A 16,571-nucleotide genomic window follows, 5' to 3' on the forward strand; every position below is an offset into this window, starting at 1 on the left:
TTGAGTACTGCGACGGCCATTCTTGTTTCGTAATTTTTAACTATGAACGGAAAGTTAAATTAAAAACCGTTTAAAAGTATGTAGGTACATATTTATTTATCTATACGCAAAATTAAAAATAAATGCTTTATTGGCAAATAAAAGTATATCTGAGTTACTTCTTATAATATTGTCGTCGTTTCAGGTAAGTATGTCACCAAATATTGTTTATAATACACCAAAAACAATAAAACCCTCATAAAAAGATTCTGAAGGGTCCTTTGGTGGTTGGTCCGCGCCAAAAACGTGACAACCGTAAAGGTTTGAAAAAAGATGTCGTGTAATGGGATCCTAAGATAACGCGGGAAATCGTATTAAATGGGATCGTAGGTACTAAACTGGTTATACTGTTTTTATTATATTTTCTGACATTGTTTGAGAAAAGCATTATTATGACTCAGCGGAAATAAACAGGTATTTTCAGACTTGGATCTCTTGCTAGGCCTCGGCAAGTCTCGGTCTGGCAATTACCTACCTCGTAAGAAAATGCCAATTCATTTTATCATCTTCATACAATGTAATAGGCATAATTTTTAAGAAAAAAAAACCGACTTCAATGGGGGATGCCGCTGAAACTTCACTTATTGTTGATGTGCACCATCATAGACATATTAGATTCCAGACAATAAAATGAAAAAGACAGCATCTTTTGCCTAATTATGTAGAAAAGAAGGCAAAACGACCCACTTTTCTAGTAGCATTTCGTTTTTGTAAGGGTCGCAGTTCTAACCTAACCTACTTTTCTGATAGCATTTCGTTTCTGTAAGGGTCACAGCTCTAACCTAACCTAACCTACTTTTCTGATAGCAGTTCTGTTCTGTGAGAATCGCAGTTCAAACTTGCTTTGTGTTCTCTGCTATTCTTGGTAATAATGGTCCGTACTCCGTACACATGTATGATTTGATATTCTAGATTTCTAGAATGAATATATGTATTCATAAGTAAGAACTATGGACACAATCATCTGCATCTATTATGAACTAAAACTACTTGAGTACCTAAGAATTTGTGTATAAAAATGGCTATTATGAAAGGAATGAAAATTAAGTGGTAACAAAATGTAAGTCCATAGTTTAGCTATATTTATTTACAACCTGAACCACATCTTCCCAAAATTCCTCTAAGGAATCTTCATGGTGCAAGTACCCGTACCGGCGGTTGTTCCGAATCCGCCGACTCCGCCGTTTCTGTGGTTTAGCTTCCTTGCATACCTACATATTTTTTCATAGTTAACTAATAGTTTTGCCGACTGTACATACGATTTCCTGCCAATTCGTATTACGTGTATTAGTTAAAATAAAGGCTGATTATACATATTTCAGTTGTTATTCCTATGGAGTATTTTCCTCGCTTTAGTGAGGTGAAAAGACTTGTGTTACGGCCTCAAAGTTATTTTAGGTCTCGTGTGTTGCAAAACTCGCTACGCTCGATTATATTTTTGAACCACTCGCTTCGTTCAGGATTCTATTTTCGAAACACTTGGTTCAACGAATAGAATCCATTCGCTAGCTCATGGTTCAACCCTGGAATCCATTCGCCAGCTCGTGGTTCAATTTGGACCGCGAGCCAGACGCAAATTTCGTCAGTCATCGCCTCCCGGGCGAAAACTCATATAGCGGTTAACGGCTATGATGATACTTTGTCAGATGGTAGTTTAGATGCTATTGTTAATAAAACAAATCGTCAGCCGGTTCTATCGCGGTGGAAAGACCGTGTTACGCGTCTCGGTAGCTGCCATTCCTCAACCCACCAACGGAGCGGTAGCTGACGTTCACGAGGGTTTATCATACATAGCTGTTAACCACTATACGAGTTTTCGCCCGGCAGGCGATTGGTCATGGAAATCTTTTCCTGGCCCGCGGTCTAATTCCACACTCGCGGTTAAAATACAACTTTGCACCCTTAATAACAAATAACTATTTTTCAATGGAACTTTTGTTATATGTAGTTTAATTTTGATGAGCAGTGCAAGTTAATATAAAGCTCGTATAAGTTTCTGACAAAAAGTCTGTACCTACAAGCTTTTTTTGACGACCGAATTAAGAGCCAACAGGAGCTGAGCGAATTCTCAATTTTGAGATTTCAAACTGATTATCTCCGTCGCGCTGACGGGGGCGGCGCCGCCATATCCCCGTGTGTGTGGTGCACGCACACAGACGCGCACGTCATTTGCGCTCATGGACCTTATGCCTGCAAGTCGCGTCGCGGTCGCGGCCCGCTATATAGGCATATCATAGGCTATAGCTAGTTCTTACAAACTTTTTCTGTTAGCTTAGCTCGCTACCACCACTGAGCGTTTACTTATTTCCTGTTATTGTGATTTAACTTCTTGATTTTAGGTAGCTGAATTCAATATCCTTCTACAACCTGCAATCCAAATAACATTTTGACTTTTACAGGAGAGTAAAAAAACAATCATTTCTTTTCTCGTTTCCGTGCGGAAAGTATCAACTTTCGACACGCTGTGCTATTAGTACCTACATTGTGCAACGAGGGGGGTAAGTGAGATTTTGTAAAGGAGGAGTTTACAATATTCTTACCCCCGGAGTTACACACAATGGTTTTCGTTACACTTGTGATGAAAAACTAAATTTTCAGGGAAATAATTATAAAATACGGTGACATTTCAAATATTCGTCCGCCATATTGTCATTTCTTGACAGGTTAGGCATCTAAGGCACAGACCTTCGGCATTCAGCCACGATTGAAAATTTTGTGTAAAAATATTTTAAACGGCTATTAAACTAATCCAATTAAATATTATAAACAAAAATACTAAATTATAATTGTCAGTATTTTAGAAGTAAAACTCCCTTACACACCCTTATACTTTAAACAAAGTATTTTACTTATAACTTACTTGGTTCGTACTTCGTATGAATTAGTGACATATCTAATTAAAAAAAGAAAGCTATAACTCCCGCGGGAACAATATAGGCCTTTTGTTTTCCCTTCAGTACACCTGCATGAAATAAGATCTTTTCGAGCAAGTGTGATGAAAAACAAATTTGTCGCTCTCCGGCTTCGTTGATTAGAAAAAAAGAAAGCCTCAGGTTAGATAAAATTATCATAACAAAGAAACATGTGACATGAGATATTTCTTACGTTGATGTAATTATACAGTTTTATTAATGGTCCGTTTTTTATTTATGAGTCAGATTTTGATTAAAATAGGTATGTTTGAAGAGCTCCTAATCCTGGTCGGAATGAATAAGAAACCCCAATTTGGGACAATAGTCTAGTCTACAAAACGTTCAAGGTGGTTAAAAATATAGTGTAAGCTGTTCGCATTAAAAAACCGCAAATCGATGTACAGGTTAGCCGTTTGGTACACGTATACTAGAGGTCAAAACAAAATTATCGACCCGCAGTTCCTAAAAAAAAATCCCTTGGGAGGGGAGTGCTGAAACTTTTTTTTGTATAAAAAATCTTTTTTTTTGTATAAAAAAACTTTTTTTTTTAAACCTATCGTATTCTTCTCTTATCTATCATACGAAAGGGCTTTTTGTAGCAATTCTAAAAATATATCACATCATTACATTTTAGCCATTTTTCTTAAATTGAAACAAAAAGAATTTTCAAAATATACCAAGTTTGGGCTCCTCCAGATACGATATGGCTGATTTTTTTTGTACAATATACCAAAAATGATACGTGATTTCCTCATATCTAACCCAAAAAAAGGAATTTTAAAAATAATTTTATTTAGTTTTTTTTTTTAAATACAAAGTGACACAGTTAGGTTTAAAGATCTTTATTTTCTCATAAGAATACATAATATTCACTTACACGAGAATTAATTGTTTTTTCACGCAAAATACATTTTATCGGTGAGCGCACACTTAACCTATAACAAATAACTTAATACTGTAGGTATTAACATATATGACTTAAACTAAAAGTATACAAATTAAACTAAATTAAACAAAAAACACTTTTTTTTGTTTTTTTTTGTCGGGTACATCAATAACTTATAAACAGAACAATTAGCAATGGAATGCGAGCGTAGTTGCTACGGCCCGGACCGGCCGTTCTACTTCAATACCTATTTTACGAGACTTATGGAACTGTACTGCAGATACGGTACATATTAATCATACAAGGATACGTAATATCCATATATCCAACGGGAAATACCTCTTTAACCCTTTAACTTGACCCCAAACTTGGTATGTTTTGAAAATTCTATTTGTTTTAATTTACAAAAAAAAATGGCTAAAATGTAATGATTTGGTATACTTTTAGAATCGCCTCAAAAAGCCCTTTCGTATGATACCACACACGATAGGTTTTTGAAAAAAAAAAATGTTTTTTTCCATACAAAAAAAAAATGTTGTAGCACACCCTTCCTAAGGGATTTTTTTAGGAACTGCGGGTCAAAAATTTTATTTTGACCTCAGTATGCGTGTGCCAAACGGCTAACTTGTACATCCATTTGCGGTTTTTCTTTGAAATTGGGCTTGTACGGCTGCCACTAATAGAGATACTAACTCCTAAAAATACGTATGATACCTCATTAGATTCGGAATGATGTCTAGAAAAATGTATTCGAAGCATTCCCACATAAAAAAAGTTCAAAAAACGTACCATTACGCAAAAAACAGCAAAAAATCACGTTTGTTGTTTGGGGAGCCCCACTTAAATATTTATTTTATTCTGTTTTTAGTATTTCTTGTTATAGCGGCAACAGAAATACATCATCTGTAAAAATTGCAACTGTCTAGCTATCACGGTTCATGAGATACAGCCTGGTGACAGACTGACAGATAGATTGACAGACAGTCAGACAGACAGACAGATATTATTTTAAAGGTATTAAATATTCTTTTAAAAATTAGAAAAAAATATGGTGCATTTAAAACATATCATGGAATATACTACGGTTATAAGTTGATAGTATGTAAAGTTATTTTTTCAACAAGTTAGGCAATTATTAAGTAACCACATTTTTCTCGAACTTTCGTCTTTGTTGTAAATTAAAAAAAAGAAAATAATTGGACTAAAAAGTATTTCGCCTCGTGGAGCCCTTTTCATATACATACTTAATAAGATCACGTCATAAACGATTTAATAAAAGTAATACTTTATTTAAAATAAATTTTAGAATAATAGTGAAAATTGTAAAATATAAAACAATATTTTAACCAAAGTATTACTAATTCTTTTTACAATCAAATGTATGAATACGTACTTAGAACTGATACTTTTCTAAATAACGAATAAATGGACTAAATTGTGTAATTAATTTTTAGTGCAAATCACCACAATTTGCTTCTAAAGAGCAAATCAGTGACCAAAAATTATATATGATTCTAATGTTTCGTTCATATATTCAGATTTGTGTATGAAAATGTGAAACTATTATTTCTAAAATAAATTATTCGTCCCTAATTTACACAATAATTATACCAAATTTGATCTCATAGCAACAGATATGTAGAAATAGAGGCAAACTGGACCGCAGAAGCCGACTTTTCCCCTCCCTTTTTCGCGGGTTACCAGGACTTAATCTCGTAGCTAGTGCGTCAGCTCAGCTTTGTATGAACCAAGGAATAATAAATAGTGTTAAACGATATCCCCTGAGGCCAAAGTGCATACTCACTTTACTTACTTCGCCTACTAAGAGGCAAATCGCGACTTTGAAAAGGTTTATCGATCTTATCACATCACTAGATTATCGACATTTAATGTCGACTATTGCCCATCACTTTTCTGTCTGTGTACATATTTAGAAACTTGACCCCGCCCCTAAAATTAGTGCGATAAGAACAACTGCAGCTTAGGCGAAAAATCCTGCGTAAAAATCTCAAAAATCGAGGTTTTGTACTCGACTGTTTCCTCCTCCAAAACTTAACCAATCGTAACCAAATTTGGAAATCTAAATGATTATGAAATTGTCTGTGTCGGACTGTTTTGATTTTTTGGCTAATTGATACCAGTTTTGAATACCACGCCTCTCATTGCGGCATAGTCAGTGAGGCCATTTTTGGCCATGTGTGAAGGGCTCTAGCGCCTTAAAAAACAAAAATATCAAAAAAAGCAAAACACACCGACACAGATATTGACAATATTAATCTGTGTTGAAAAAATCATTGCTCTAGCTTCAAAAACCACGGAGGAAACAGTCGAGTACGTTTGTATGGAGAAATGACCACTCCTGTTGGCTCTTAAGGAGTTCCTACGGCCGCCTTCCGTCTCCATCAGACTAGCTCTATGGTACCATAATATTGCATTGTCATTCGACTTACCTACACAGTTATTACACAGTGTAGAGAATTTCAACTCGACTGGACTTTCGGAAAATGAGCTGCATGATTTGACTCAAACATACGAAATAAAATCAAATAAAAACCTGTATAAAGCTAAAACCGCTTGTCAGACCCAAAGAACGACCTCTAAATTAAATACACAAAATTATAATTGTTTTTAAAATAAAATATTATATCTATTGCACTAACCAGTGTAATCATAACTATCTCATCATAGTAAATTGTACGACGATTAAGTCTTATTTACAGTGGTCATTCATTAAATAAATTACCAGCGTAAGCTGAGCTGCCCTGTCATAGATAAGAATATGGTCAAGAGAGTTATGCTAATGCTGGTCATTCGTTCCTTAGCTCCGAATGAGTGAAAACGCCAACGAAGCACGAACGAATGACTATCGTAAGCGTGACTGTGTCGCCGTATAATTTACTAAGAAGGAAGAGCTTCGCTCATAGTGGCCGACCTTCGGGGCGACTCGCGATTCGTCGTGTCGACTTCGGCTTTAGGTTATTCGACTCGGCCGGGAGTTAGTATATTAGTATATACTAATCGAGTCGACGCCCGCGTGAGTAGTTGACGTTAGTTGAAAATTAGTAGTCATTCAACTAACGTCAACTCGACTCGCGCGGGCGTCGACTCGATTAGTATACATATACTAATATTCGAATGATTTTCAAATTAGTCGAATGATGCGAATGATTATAATAATCGACTAATCGAATTAGTATCATTCAAAGTCGCGCATCACTGCCACTACCCCGCGACAGCAGATTGAAGAGCTTTTGTTTTGACGAACGCTCAGTTCGGTTTTTAAGCAACTTACTCAGAACACAATGACGCATGACGCGTGTACAGACGTGCCGTTCACACATAGAAACACATGATTTTTGATCTATCAAAAATCATTTCCGTTTCTATGTGTAAAAGGGCCCTATAGGGCGTTCCCGCCCTGTGATACAGGCTAGGCAGAAGTACCTATTGAACGAAATTAGGTGGGCTATAAGTATACTCGTATAATCCTTTTTGTTTGCATTTATAATCACAGTTTTTACACTCATAGGGGTTTTCACCTGTGTGTATTATTTCATAAGCCTGTAACAGTCCTTTTTGTTGCACTTGTAATCACAGTTTTTACACTCATAGGGGTTTTCACCTGTGTGTATTATTTCATAAGCCTGTAACAGTTATTTTCGTCTGCACTTGTAATCACTCGTATAATTATAGGTATATCATATCATGTCGTTATTGAAATAAACGCAATGAAAAGTAATAATTATTTTCACCTCAGCAGCTCGAACAAGACTACTTTCCTCACTCCAGGGAGTGAAACAATGTAGCTTTTTAATTTAGTGAAGGCCATGAACTGCCACTTCATACTTTTATTATGGTATCGTGTCGTGTCGTGTCGTGTCGTGTCGTGTCCTGTCGTGTCGTGTCGTGTCGTGTCGTGTCGTGTCGTGTCGTGTCGTGTCGTGTCGTGTCGTGTCGTGTCGTGTCGTGTCGTATCGTATCGTATCGTATCGTATCGTATCGTATGGTATGGTATGGTATGGTATGGTATGGTATGGTATGGTATGGTATTATATTATATATTAAATTACATTTTTTTTCTGTTTATTCTGTGTAATTCGAAATACATTTTAACCTTTAATATGTTCTCACTACTGAGGTGAAAAATGATGTGTGCAACACGAGAGCAAAGTTATTTTACATCTCGTGCTTTTGAGTCCCTCGCTACGCTCAAGATTCTACTTTAGGATCACTCGCTTCGCTCGTGATTCAATTATAGAATCTTTCGCTTTCTCGGGACTCAAAATAAACACTCGCAGGAAAAACCAACTTTCCTCTCTTGTTGCACAAATAACTATTGCTTTCCGGTATGCAACAATATACCCAATAAATGTGTCGTTTTCAATCAAAAGGTACCACATTGTCGCTTGCCATAAGGACGCTCTGACAGGTTATTCATATAAAGATACAATCCAATTTCATCCTTACCAAAAGCGACAATGTGGTGCCTTTTGATTGAAAACGTCACAAATAAATGCATTATTGCGGTTTAGCTATCTACTAAAAATATATATTATATCAAATCAACGTGAATCAAATCATCGGATTGTTTTTATCAATAAATATTCCTAGCCGCTTTTATTTGATCTCGGAAATGATATAATTGATCAATTAGGTAGGCACTAGGCAGATAATAACAGAAAATCGTTATGATATAATTTTTACGATGCATTTAGGATTAAAAGGGTAAAAGTAGGTAATGAAACCAACAATAGGTACTTACTTAGTAAGGACAGTTTATTAGTTGTTGTTTAGGCTAAGCTTCGCGTCCTCATAAAGATAACCAATGAGGATGCATTTTGGATTCCTTATCTTAGTTTGAAAATGCCGCCCGTCACAAAGACAGTGGACGGCAATAAACGTTACCTGAGCTAACCTTTTTTTTTCAACACCTACATTTTTAAGTGCCATGCTATTGATGGTCATCACTTTTATGCTATCGCCTGAACGCCTGCAAGTCGTTTTTTTGCCCTTAAGGTGGTTCACCGCCAATGTCCCCGATTGTATGTGACCTGAAGACCTGACCTGACCTGACCTGAGAGTGTGTGAGATTGTGTGTGATTGTATGAAACAATTTGTAGCCAGACCGTCTTAGTGTAGCCTACAATAAAAGTGATTAGGGGTCCGAGGGCCTACCGCGACGTTCGACGTGTTGCCTCCCAGTCACACTTAAGTACGAATTTACAAGTGCGACAGAGAGGCAACACACGTCGAACGTGGTTCGCGGTAGGCCCTCTGAGGGGCTAACGATCGCGTCAGTTGCCCCTATATCGCTCTGGCATATTCGACAGAAAGAGAGGCAGATAAAGACATTTTGTTTTTCGTTTTTCGCGGTAGGATCTCTCTTTCAGGTTGGCCCAGACGGCCCAGACCAGAGTACAGACTTGCAGAGTGGTGCTATTATTTTCCGGAAATTGCTTTATCTAAGTTGCAATTTCTGCCATTCGCAATTTTTAACACTTTATTTTTTTTAATAGCTTCCCAATAGTTATTTGTGCAACAAGAGAGGCAAGTTGGTTTTTCTTGCGAGTGTTTATTTTGAGTCCCGAGAAAGCGAAAGATTCTATAATTGAATCACGAGCGAAGCGAGTGATTCTAAAGTAGAATCTTGAGCGTAGCGAGGGACTCAAAACACGAGATGTAAAATAACTTTGCTCTCGTGTTGCACACATAATTTTTCACCTCAGTAGTGAGAACATATTAAAGGTTATTTCGAATTACACAGAATAAACAGAAAAAAAAAGTATTATAATATGTACGATACGATAAGATAAGATACGATACGATCGATACGATACGATTCGAATACCGTACCGTACCGTACCGTACCGTACCGTACCGTACCGTACCATACCATAAGAAAAAATGTAATAAAAGTATGAAGTTCATGGCCTTCACTAAATTAAAAAGCTACATTGTTTGCAAGTCGCACTTTCCTCACTCCAGGGAGTGACGAAAGTAGGCTTGTTCGAGCTGCTGAGGTGAAAAAGCATTTGTAACCAGCATTGGCATATTTTCCTACTATTTATATTTATTTTGCAATAGCCTATTTTCCTGATAGGATTTCCTGACAAGATTCACATAGGTGAATTACGACTAAAACCGTGCCATAACCGACATATTTTTAGGTTACGTTATTGATTTACATTATATTAAGAAAACCTATGCGAATGGTTAGAAAACCTTATTTATCTTAATTATAACACACTGGTAACTTTACAAAGGGCAGGAATGGAGACGGACAGAGGCCTAAAAGAGACATACTTATGGATATTATTATGATTCAGCAGGTGACTAATGTTTTGTAAATTATTGGTAATTAGTCATAGAATAGTAAGTACTAAAGGCAAACATGAATAATATCAATTTTTCCATTATTTACCTAGAAGCATATATAGGTATATTTGGGTTATTCCCACTAATTACGGAGATACTTCTGCGGAAATGGCGCTGGATAGGACATTTTCTACGAAGGCCAAACAACCACCTATCCAAGCAAGGGCTGACTTGGAACCGGAAAAAGGGGGTAAGGTCGCCCACGTACCACCTGGAGACGCACAGTAGAAAAGGAGGCTGCACCAGTTGGGTTCGGCTGGGCTGAGCTGGAGGAGGCCGCGCTGGACCGCGAAAAATGGAAATCTCTTCTGAGAGCCCTATGTCCATGATGAGAGATAACAGGATACCACCATTATCATCATTCGTCATCATTATCTTTTAGTGTTGCGCAGTAACGTTATGGATACTGCGACATAAACGCATATTGCTTGGCCAGCGACAACTACACATGTATATAATAATGACCTCTTACGTAAACTACGCCATAAATTGCGCGCAACTAAGGTAAAGTTATCTAAACAACCTAATGACATCGAGTTACATTCGAGCCTATTAAAATTGGAAACAGCGTATTGGGCTACATTACGTAATGAACGTGTAGAATATATAAATAGCAAAATAGTGTGTGGTGCAGGTGGTAGTGTGAGTCGGGCTATGTGGAGCGTCATCTCGTCGGTGACATGCCGGCGCAGTAGTGGCAGGAGCGGACCCCTGAACGTGCTCGTGAGCCGCGCGCCGGGCGACTGCGAGGCTGCGCGCGCCGCGGCCGCCGCCGCCCAGCTCAACCACTACTACACTCACACGAACAACGACTCGCACCCGTGCGTTGATGATGCACACGCATATCTCGACAGATATCTGCCACAGGTACCATCCGCATTCTTATTTAAACCGTTTACTCTTGAGGAAATGTTGAAGACATGTAAGGATGTTAAACGTAAACAATCTAATGACATCAATGATATGACGACCTATGTCATCGACCTGCTCCCGCCTAATATAATATCCTTGCTGCTTTTTATATTTAATGCATGTGTTAGTGCAGGTGTATACCCCGACTCGTTAAAGTTAGTAAAAATTCAGCCTATCTATAAGGGAAAGGGTGAAATGCATATACCTAAATTCTATAGGCCGATATCCCTTATACCTGTAATATCCAAGATCTTTGAGCGTCTATTGAGTACGCGGATGATGCAACATATTACATCAAACAATCTTTTAAATAGCCAGCAGTATGCTTACCAGTCGGGTCGTTCGACCACGGACGCGGTGCGCGATGCGGTCGCGCGAGTGATGGTGCATCTCGAGGGCGGGCGGCAGGTTGCAGCGATATTCTGCGACCTGTCGCGCGCCTTCGAGCTGATCGACCACTCATTGCTTCTCTCGAAATTAGCCCGCTACGGCTTTGAGGGCAACTTTCTCAACACGATCGCCTCATTTCTGAGCAATCGACAGCAAAGCACTACCGTCCTTGGCGTGAAGTCGAACCTTGAACCCATAGGGGCTTGTGCGGTACCTCAAGGATCGATGATGGGCAATAACCTTTTCTTGGTACTAGTTAACGACATTATGACAGCGTGCTCTGAGCCTGAATATATTATGTTCGCAGATGACACGTGCATAATAGTTAACGCAGATAATTTCAACAACTTAAAAATTAAAGCAAATAAAGTAATTCATAACATTTCCAAGTGGTTCTCGTCTAACGGCATGCTTCTTAATGTTGAAAAAACTAATATTATGCATTTTCAACTTCGTAATACTGGTATATGTCCACTAGAAATAGTCGTAAACAATATAAAACTCCCACAGGTCCAGCAGGCAAAATATCTTGGTTTTACTATAGACTCGGGACTAACCTGGACCCCCCATATAGATGCGGTCTCTGATAGGTTAGCGTCGGCGTGCTTCGCCCTTTCTAGACTCGCGCCATCTCTAACGCCTCAAAACCTCAGAATAGCGTACTATGGGTATTTCCACTCAATTTTAACTCAAGGTGTAGAACTATGGGCTACTGCAGCTGAATGCAGTAGACTATTTAGATTACAAAAACGTGCCCTTAGGATAATTTCAAATAAACCTTACGATTATCCAGCGCAGTCATTGTTTAAAGAGCACAAAATACTTACGCTACCATGTGTTTACATACTAACAGCCTGCAAATATGTAAGGTCTAATCTGGGGTTATATACAACTCGCGGGCAGAACCATGGCCGCAACACGCGCGGCGAGCACCTCCTGCTGGTCCCGCGCTGCCGTCTGGCCAAGGGTCGGAAGTCACTCGGTGTCATGGGTGTAAGGATTTATAACACCCTTCCCAAAGAGGTCATTGACTCAGCTAGTGAGGCAATATTTGTAAGCAAACTTAAAAAAATGCTAATGTGTTTAGCTTGTTACACAATAAACGAATTTATATTCAGAACTGCTGATGTCCCAAACTGATGTAATTTCAAAAATAAATTAAAACAATGTATTCTTGTGATAAACTGATGTAATTTCAAAAATAAATTAAAACAATGTAAAATAACTGAATAATTTAATATTGTGATAATCTACTCTATTATGTATTATTGTGATAATGATGTGTATGCTGTGTGACGTGTAAGATTATTTAATAATTTTATCAATAAATTTCTCATTCTCTCATTCTTATTCTCTCTAATAAAATAAAAAAAACCGACTTCAATGGGGGCCGCTGAAAGTTCACTTATTGTTGATGGTGCACTCTTAGATTCCAGCAATGAAATGAAAAAGACAGCAACTTTTGCCTAATTATAATTATAAATAAATAATTATAAATAAAGAAAAGGAGGTAAAACCACCCACTTTTCTAGTAGCATTTCGTTTTTGTAAGGGTCGCAGTTCTAACCTTTTTTTTTTTTTTTTTTTACCGCCGGGCCCGGACGGTTATGTGGGACTCAGGGCTGTATAGAGGCCCCACTACCCACTAAACCCCATGGTGTCCTCTCGCCGCTGTGGTTGCGGGGTTACGGGAAAGCTCACGCAATGCGTCCGCGACCCCGCAGCGGCTATCCTGCCTAGGATCCATACTCTTTTTTATTCCCCTGACCTACCCAGTGGAAGCGCTTCCAGGACACTAGGTCGCGCTTACCATCTCGGGAGCCAGCGTCATGGGCGGGGACGCCCCCGTGTCCACCGCCCGCTGGCTCTCATTAGGGCGGCAGGTTCCGCTCATGAGCGGCACGTCTGCGGCCTATGCGGCGGCGGCGCATTGGGTCAGCCTCGGCCTGGACTTCCCGTTCGCGCTCGGCCGCCTCCTTATCTCTCATGACGTGCTCGCAGAACGTGAGCACAGTCTCCCACGCACTTTCGCTGCCTAGCATGGCCTGAACTACGGCTGGCAGCGAAAGGTCTAGCCCTACTTGGGCGACCAACTCCTCCCGTTCCTCGCCAAAAACTGGGCACTCAGCCAATGTGTGTTGGGCCGAGTCTACGCCGGCTCCGCATTGGTGACACTCCGGTGTCGGTTCCCGCTGGGCAACCTTGTGCAGGTATCTGCCGAAACAGCCATGCCCCGACAGTACCTGCGTTAGTCTGAAGGTAAGGACACCGGAGCGTCTTTCAACCCAGTCACGGAGGACTGGTCGTACCGCCTCTATAGTGTGGGAGCCAGCCTTCGGCCGCTCTAGCCGTTGCACCCACATCTCCGTCGCGTCTTCTAGCAGCTCAGTGTGCCGCTTCGCCACCTCCTGAGGTGCTTTCGGGTCACCTCGGGCTCGCGCCTCCCCGCGCCACTGGTACAGCGCCGCGAGGACCCTCGCGTCCAGGTCCCAGGGCAGAGAACCGGCCAGCACGCACGCGGCCGCCGCGCTCACTGTGCGGTATCCTCTGATTACCCTCAGCGCCATTGCCCTCTGCGGTCGTCGCAGTTGGGCAATGTTGTGGCTGCTGAGGGAATCCGCCCATACTGGGGCACCGTAAAGCGCCATCGAGCGCACCACACCCGTGTATAAGCGGCGACATGAGGCCTTGGGCCCTCCCAGGTTGGGCAGTATATGCCCAAAGGCCGCCGCTGCGAGCAGTAATTTGGGCGCTAAACGCTTGAAGTGAGCCTCGAAGTTCCACTTGCTGTCAAGCAAGACGCCGAGGTAGAGTAACGTCGGCTTGACAGCAATTGGAACACCTCCCACAATAATTTCTGCGCCGCCTGGAGGCGCTCTTCGCGGGCCGAAGAAACAAATGGCCTCGCACTTCGCTAGCGCCACTTCTAGCCCTAGACGCCGGATTCGGGCCACACAGTGGGCGACTCCCGCCGTCGCGAGCACAGCTGCGTCGCGGTAACTGGGTCCTCTGGCCGTTACGAGCGTATCGTCAGCGTAACACGTGACGTCTACTCCACGCAAGTTTTCCCCCCGTAGGACCCAGTCATAACCTATGTTCCACAGGAGTGGTCCTAGAACTGACCCCTGCGGAACTCCACACGACATACTCCTTCGACTCCAGTCCTGTCGCCCTGGCCAGACTACAGCCCTCTCGCTGAGGTAGGCGGCTATGATTCGCGACAAGTGTGGGGGCACCTTGTGGTACCGCAACGCCTCCTTTACGGTTTCCCAGGGCAGGGTGTTAAAGGCGTTAGAGATGTCTAATGACACCGCCAAGACGACTTCGCCCCGGGACACAGCCTCCTTAGCCATGGCCCGAACCCGCAATATGGCATCTACCGTCGAGCGGCCCCTACGAAAGCCGAACTGGTAGTCGGCAAGATCCGGCCCTACGCACTCCAGGTGCTTGATGAGGCGAGCTGCGATTATCCGCTCGAAGAGCTTGCCCACCTCATCAAGCAAGACTATAGGACGGTAACCAGATGGAGAGTGAGCCGGCCGCCCGGGTTTATGCAGAAGCACTAGCTTCCCAGTCTTCCAGTCCCTTGGAAAGCGGCCCTGCTCCAGACACGCGGTCAGGAGCCTCAACAGTCTTGACCCTAGGGCGTCCATGGCCAGGACCCAAGCACGGCCCGGAATGCCGTCAGGCCCGGGGGCCGTGTTCTTGGCACGGAGCCGAAACACCGCCGCGTGGAGCTCAGTGGATGATACTGTTGGGACTTCTTCATCCTCTCCTGCTCTCATCGTTGGCGGCACCATGGTAGGCGGCAGATGTGGCCCCCTTTCGGGGAAAAGCGTCTCCACCACGCGGCCTACAAGCTCCGGCTGGAGCGATTGGGTTAGCGGGGGTGCCCATGGGCGCAGCTTGCTCCGGACGAGCTTGTATGGCCTCCCCCATGGATCAGCATTAAGGGTCTCCAGGAACTCGGAACGACTCGCCTCAATTGCCCGTCCTATGGCCACCACAAACTCCGATCTGGACGCCTTGTAGTGATCATACAGGCGGCGCTCCTCGTCCGCATCAGGTCTCCTTCTCCTTCTCTGACGCATGTACCGGCGCCGCGCGGCTATGCAGCCCTCACGCATCTGCGCGAGCTCGGCGGACCACCAGTACACTGATGCTCTTGGTGGTAAAGGTTTGGCCCGGGGCATCGCCACGTCACAAACGTGTGTCATGGCCTCCCGGAGCCAGGATGCTTCCGCCTCTATCGAAAAAACCTCCCCTTGTACTGGCAGCCAGGCCTGAATGATAGCCGCCTCCTTGAGCAGTTCGCGGTCAAGTTTAGTAAGGGCCCATCTTGGGCCACCCCCGACCGGACCAATCCGACTTAAGTTACCTGGGGTCAGTGAAGAAGTGGCAACGAGTCGCAGTTCTAACCTAATCTAACCTACTTTTCTGATAGCATTTCGTTTCTGTAAGGGTCACAGCTCTAACCTAACCTAACCTACTTTTCTGATAGCAGTTCTGTTCTGTGAGAATCGCAGTTCAAAACGCACCCACCCACCTAACCCACTTTTCTAGTAACATTTCCGGGTCCGGGTCTGGGTCTGGATCCGAGTCCGGGTCCGGGTCCAAGTTGGGGTCCATGTCCAGACCCGGGTCCGGGTCCGAGTCCGGGTCCAAGTTTGGGTCTGGGTCCATAAGGAAGAAAACAAATCGCCAAACGTGAACTATGTGTCATCGAAGAGTTCCATTCTGATTATCATCAGCAGTTCCACTTCATCAAATGTCACTTTTTTAAATGTAAATGCTGGATTTGTTGATGAAAATACAAAAATCACTATATGTATGCCTTTCACATTTGAGGAGTTCCCTCGGTTCCTCGTGGGTCTCATCATCAGAACTCGAGCTTGACAAAAATATGTCTTAAAAACTTAAGTTGCTTAACAAACATAAAGAAGAGGACAAATCGCCAAACGTAAACTATGCGTCATTAAAGAGTTCCATTCTGATCATCATCAGCAGTTCCACTACATCAAATGTCACTTTTTAAAATGGAAATGCTGGATTTGTTG

This window comes from Cydia strobilella, chromosome 17, assembly GCF_947568885.1.
Source record: "Cydia strobilella chromosome 17, ilCydStro3.1, whole genome shotgun sequence".
NCBI lineage: Eukaryota > Metazoa > Arthropoda > Insecta > Lepidoptera > Tortricidae > Cydia > Cydia strobilella.